We start from the raw sequence: 6,371 nt of genomic DNA, 5'->3' as shown, positions 1-6,371 counted from the left end.
TATTTGTCAATATATTTTGTATGTCTACCATATGAAAATCACAGCATTGAATACTTTAGGTTTCAAAGGAACACAAATACTCAAGGAGCTTGTTTCTTTTTTGGAGAAACAATTTTTTAAAAGGTCAAGAAAAGTGTTGATAAGTAAATACTTGTCAAATTTGTTGTGAATACTACACCCATTCAAAGGCAATTGATCAGAAATTGTGAAGGATGACATAGAACACTAATTTGGAAATCTTGGGTGGTGTAACAGCTGAAGTCATATAATAGAAGGAGTTTTAGGAGGTGCAGACTCTAGAGACTCAGCAGATAAAGAATTCTTGGGGGGAAAAGTGACAAGAAGCAGTAAGAGCTAAAAGAGACAGTTGCTTAATGATTTTGATTACTCTGGAGACTCAAAATAGGAAGAGAGAAGTGTCTCTTCAATAAAGTGATGCTGTGAGCTTTGGTGATTTTAATTTCAGTTATTGTAGCTTTAAGTTCTAAAATATACATTTGGTTCTTCTTTTACAGTTTCAAGTCCTTTGGTAGAATTTTTTAGGTTGTCCTTTATTTCCTTGATCATATTAACCATACTTATTCTGAAGTCTGCTAGAACGATTGCATTATCTGTATCACTTATAAATCTATACTTAATGACTGTTGTTCTTCATAGTCTTTTTTTTTTTAAGTTTATTTACTTTGAGATACAGGGACAGCACAAGAGGGGGAGGGGCAGAGAGAGAAGGAAAAAAGAGAATCCTAAGCAAGCTCCACTCTGTTAGCAAGGAGCTGGACACAGCGCTCGAATTGACGAACCACAAAATCATGACTTGCACTTTAAGGAAAGGCATTTATGGAAAGTTAATGCTGGAACATTGGATCTAGGCCTGGACCACAGGGTCCTTAAACTGAGATCTGTAGATCTAACTCGAAGGATCCCTGAACATGGATGGGAAATATTATGTTTTCATTTTCACCAATCTCTAACAAAAATTTAGCACTCTTTCCATTATGATGATTACAACTTACAGTAATATGATTACAACCTAATGCTTTGTCACCAATAGAAATCATAGGTATTTTGATATAACAATACATATGTTGCAGATATCTAAACACATTAGGTACATTCATCACTACTTAAAAATGAAGTAGTAAATAAGTATGAATCTTTATACATTTTCCTTTCTTTGGAAAAAGGTTAGCCTCAAAACCAGTCTCCTGATCTCTGTCTTTTCCTCACAACAAATGATTCTTTATGTTACTGCTATCTATGTATTTGTACTATATATGCAGATATAGAGCTATACTATAGACATACTATTTATAGATACACACTATCATATATCTATACTACTATATGGATATGTGTTTGTTGAATAAGTCAATGAATGACCATCAGAAATTCAAAAATTTTCCATAAACAGTAGTAGATTTGTATAGAGGTAAAAAGTTAGAAAAAGTAACCTAATATGAAAGTTTAAAAAACAAAACAAAACAAAACAAAAAAACAACACCTGGGTAAGTGTAGACCAGATCAACTAGAACAGAAAATTCTCTTGTCAGAATACTAGAAGAGATATTAAAAAGCTAACTCCAGATGTTAGATGTATAAAGTACCATATTAAAGCATAGGTATTTTATTCCTTAGCTAATGTAATGCTAGCAAATATTTCTGAGAAAGAAGGAAATAAGAAAATAAAAAGCGTTTTGAAAAAGTAATTTGCTAGCAGTTTACTGAATGAATTGGAATTTAGAAGGTTGTTTAAATTATACCAGTTACATTTATTGTAATTTGCAAAATGTAGGTGTTATAACTATATCTAGTTATAACAATGTTGTGGTGGATAAGTTTAGGAATCCTCTGGGCTTACACCAATGGGTTAACAAGGCATAAAGAAATTACAAAGTCATAAAATGCTCACACCCGAGTTTGGGTAAAACAGATTGGCACTCCAAGAATAGGGGGTTGTAAAGACACTCTGAGAATAGGGAGGCACAAAAGTGCCAGGGATAGGGAGGTGCAAAGGTACCCCAAAATAGGGAAGGGGTACAGAGCCCCCCAAAATGGAGAGAGAGGCAAAGGCCTGAAATAGAAATGGCGCAAAAGTGTCCAATACATAGGAATAACAAGATTAGATATTCAGGGTGAAAGCACCCCCAATTTAGTACTATTGCAGAAAGCTGCTTTCATAGGAGAATAGGGCCAAGTTAGGTAAACTGGTGAACTGGACTATGGACTGCCAAACTGTAGGCAAAGCAGTCTGGGGTGGAGATGGTTAACAAAAGAAAAAGGTGTCTTATTAACCCTGAGGTTATTTCCCCATCTGTCTCAACCCCTAGGCTAGCAAAGATAAACAGGCATGGCGCCTCCTGTCTGCTGTTAACAACCATTTACCCATCTGCCTGGCACCCAGATTTTGTTTTATATTGACCCAAACCCCAAACACCGTATATCTTCAAAACCCCCTTTCCCCCCTCATGTCCCCAAGTTAATGTTCACACTTTCTTTGTCTCTTTGTGCACGCCCATCACGTTTGTAAGCCTTCTGATCTGAATAAATACGGGGGCAAGGACCCTTATTTGAGGCTCTTGTCTTTTTCCTGGACATTAGCCATCTCTTGTTTTAATCCTGTGTCCACTCTTTTGCTAGCCAAAAGAGAACTTTATCCTTAGAGTCTATGACACAATGTGAAGAGGGAGACCCCTTTTACAGATAGGTTGTAAATAATCTCAATTTTGTTTCTTAGTTTTTTCCATTTTCTTCTTCTTTTTCTATTTTTATTCTCAATATAATTTGAATATAATAAAATTTCATACTGCTCAAGACTGCAATGAGATGTATTGGATGGATGTATTAACATTCTATAGCCACTGTGATAAGCTATACCAAATTTAGTGACTTAAAACACCACAAATCTTACAGTTCTGTAGATCAGAAGTCTGATATAGATCTCACAGGCTAACATTAAGGCATTGTTATGGTGCACTCCTTTCTGGAGTGAGACTCTAGTATCCATTTCTTTGTCTTTGTTTGTTTGTCCTAGTGGTTCCATTTTCCTTGACACATGGCCCCTCCTTTCATCATCAAAGTTTGCCGTATTGTGCCAGTCTTCATGCTGCCATTTCTGATTTTCCCTTCGAATTACTGCTTCTACTTTTAAGGACCCTGTGATTACAATGGGTCCACAAAAATAATTCCAGATAACCTCCATTTTAAGATTAGCTGATTAGCAACTTTACTGAAAAACCGAAAAGCTTAAAACACTTAATGATAATACCTACCTTTTTTCATTTACTGCATTTGACAGAGATTAACCTTTTAAAATTTTACTGGCGAAACATTTACACATTTTAATTATTACACATTTTGATGAATTATAGTGTAAATAATCTCCAGATTTTGTCAAAATATTGTCTTTATTCTTTGATCATATCAGGTGCCAAGCCCACTCCACCCCATGCGCGTGGCTAGAGCAGACACTTCATTAGAAGGACGCAGGAGTGAGGTCTGTTCAAAATATCAGCAAAAACAAATACACTAAAGTTTTTGTTCGTTCGTTTGTTTTAAATCTCACTGCAAAATCAAAAAGATTGATCTAAAGAGTTGAGTCATTACACTCGTTCCATTATGACCTCCAGTAAGTGTTAGGGAGTGGACACAGTCTGATAAATTATGGCTGCATTAAATGGTAACATTTCGTGAAGGAGGCTCTAAACTTTCTTATCAGAAACTAGTTAGGACGTGTCTGCATTTCCAAGCTTTAGATTCTGCAGTCTCTTCTTAAAGACAAAGAGGTCTTGGGGCTCCTGGGTGGCTCAGTTGGTTAAAAGTCCGACTTCAGCTCAGGTCGTGATCTCACAGTCCATGAGATCGAATCCTGCGTCAGGTTCTGTGCTGACAGCCCAGAGCCTGGAGCTTGCTTTGGATTCTGTGTCTCCCTCTCTCTCTGCCCCTCCACTGCTCATGCTCTGTCTCTTTCTGTCTCAAAAATAAATAAAAATATTAAAGACAAAGAGGTCTTTAATGGTTTAGTGCTTAGTGTTCTCAGCACAACAATGCAATTTAGTTCACAAGGTGTTTTGGCAGCTCTCAATCTGAGCAAGGATAAGAGCTTTTGAAAAATAAGGCTTTAAGGAAGCTTGCCATTTTAGGGCTAAATTTTAATGTAATGTGAAAGTGTAAAGTCTTACACTTTAAAGAAAACCTAAAAATTACTGATTGGTTCAAAATGATTTTATAGAAAAACTAAACTATAACAAAAACTTGGCATTAGGTGGGAAAGCTCCACTGTCTTTGAGCAAAGTGTAAAAAGGTTCCAAGGAGGACAGAGCAGAAGGGCCAGACATTTCTAACAGTAGGCATTTTCTCTTCCTCTTTCTTGACAGGAGAGGGGCAAAGAACTGCCAGAATAGCTTCACCAAACCCTATCTTGAGGCCTCACAGGTGTGAAAACCGAGCACTCCAGGTATTTTACAACATCATCTCCCTAGCCATGGTCACTTCCTACAGGTAGGTGATGGGAATCAGCTTCTTCTCCTTTAGTTTCTCAATCATGTCTTTGTTGTCCCTGAGATCAGGTTTAGTCCCCACCAGGATGATGGGGGTGTTGGGTCAGTGGTGTCGCAGTTCAGGGTACCACTTTGCTTGAACATTTTCAAAAGATGCAGCACTCACAAAAACAAATTAAGAATTCATCTTTTTGCAGACAGGATCGGGGACATAATTGGTCATAATCTACTTGTCCAGCTGTATCCCATAAACTCAGATTTCACTGGTGTTCCGTCTACCATACACTAGCTGAGTAGTTGTAAAAGACAGCGAGGATATTTTCTCTAGGAAATATGCTGGTTGTGTAACTAACTGAACAGTAGGCAAGTTTTATCTACAGCTTTGTCTCCTGCCACCACTTAGAGGCTGGGAGCTGAGGCAAGAAGCGGTGGGCCTAGGGCTCAGCTTGCAGGACAGTCTAAGGCTGGAGGCAGCAAAGTGTGGGGGTGCTGGGCTACCTTGCCCTACATTGTGGAGGGAATCCTAAAACCAGCCTAATTAGCAATATTTCAATGTTTCTTTTATTAATTCTTTTTATATAAGGTGAATAAATAAAATAGTTATATCTATATTTTTAACACTTATTGCATATAGTATCTTGATTGTATATTTTTCTAACCAATCCAGAAAAAAATATCTGAAAATGAATTTTAAATGATTTCAAAATCATTAAATAAATGATTTAATGATTTTGAAAGTAAAGCAAGCTAATATTTACTTAATGTTACTTTCTATATTGTATCTGAGTAAGGTTTAAAGTCATAGAAAGATTTCTGAAATTGATTAAACACTCAATATATCATTTATTCCTTTATTACAATCTATTACTAATCAATTCTGATGAACCATTGGCACTAACAATGCTAATTACAATTTTGGGGGATGTTATTAGGGAGTTTGTGAAGTAAAGAGATTGCCAAATGAGTTTGTTTATTTCAACCATCCAATTTTAACAATTTAGTATGTGGTATTTTGATAATCACCAAATGCAAATAGATAAGTAGTATAAATTTAATTACAGTCAGCTGATGCATCTTTCATCTGATGCATTAAAATATCAAATAATATTTTCCTTTATGTTCTTGTGTCAGGAAGAATTGCTTTATTATGTTCAGATACATGCACACAAATATTCTGGGGAAGTTAAATTACATAGGTTTACAAATGTCTGCAAAATGAGATACATACATGAGTCACTTTTGAGATGGAAGGTATTGAGATATTGCTATGTAGAAATCTGGTTTTTGAGATTGTTTATTGAATCATCTGGAATTGATGACTGTATTATCAGTGGCTTTCAAACAAAGATATATTTTCTCTCATTACATTTAGACTGCAGGTTTGCTGAGCTTTAGTGCTATGTGTTTTCAATGGGATCAACACTATTGAGGCATGCTGGCTTTGGAACAGATGGAAAAGTTCAAGTAAGCTACTGAAACATGTAATGAGTGTTAAAGGTTCTCCTCAAAACTGTCATATGTCACTTCTACTCAAATTCTTATGCCAAACAAATTCTTATGACCAAGCCTGACAAGAACAGGAAGTATGCTCCTCCCATAGGAAAGCCCTGCAAGTTACATGGCAATGGGCAGTGATGTGCAATCATCTGAGAATAAACATAATAGAAAATTAAAATATAAGCAAGCTGCCTTTCTTGGTCCCTAAGTTTCTCTTTCTGCCATCAGCAACAAAAATGCATACTGCTATATAGAATGCATCCCAAATCTCCTACCCAACTTAAGTGTGTTGCTAGACTCACAGAAATAAAGAATATTTGATTTGTAAATAGTTTTTTTTAAATGTTTATTTATTTTTTTTTGGGGGGGGGAGAGAGA

General features: G+C 36.1%; 1 pseudogene; it reads right to left on the bottom strand.

Annotated features, from left to right (window-relative positions):
• Positions 1 to 4,257: 4,257 nt before the first annotated feature.
• On the bottom strand, positions 4,258 to 5,577 carry LOC106975266 (ras-related C3 botulinum toxin substrate 1-like; annotated as a pseudogene).
• Positions 5,578 to 6,371: the final 794 nt, after the last annotated feature.

This window comes from Acinonyx jubatus, chromosome B2 (assembly GCF_027475565.1).
Source record: "Acinonyx jubatus isolate Ajub_Pintada_27869175 chromosome B2, VMU_Ajub_asm_v1.0, whole genome shotgun sequence".
Lineage (NCBI taxonomy): Eukaryota > Metazoa > Chordata > Mammalia > Carnivora > Felidae > Acinonyx > Acinonyx jubatus.
This window is presented reverse-complemented; position numbering and strand designations above follow the sequence as displayed.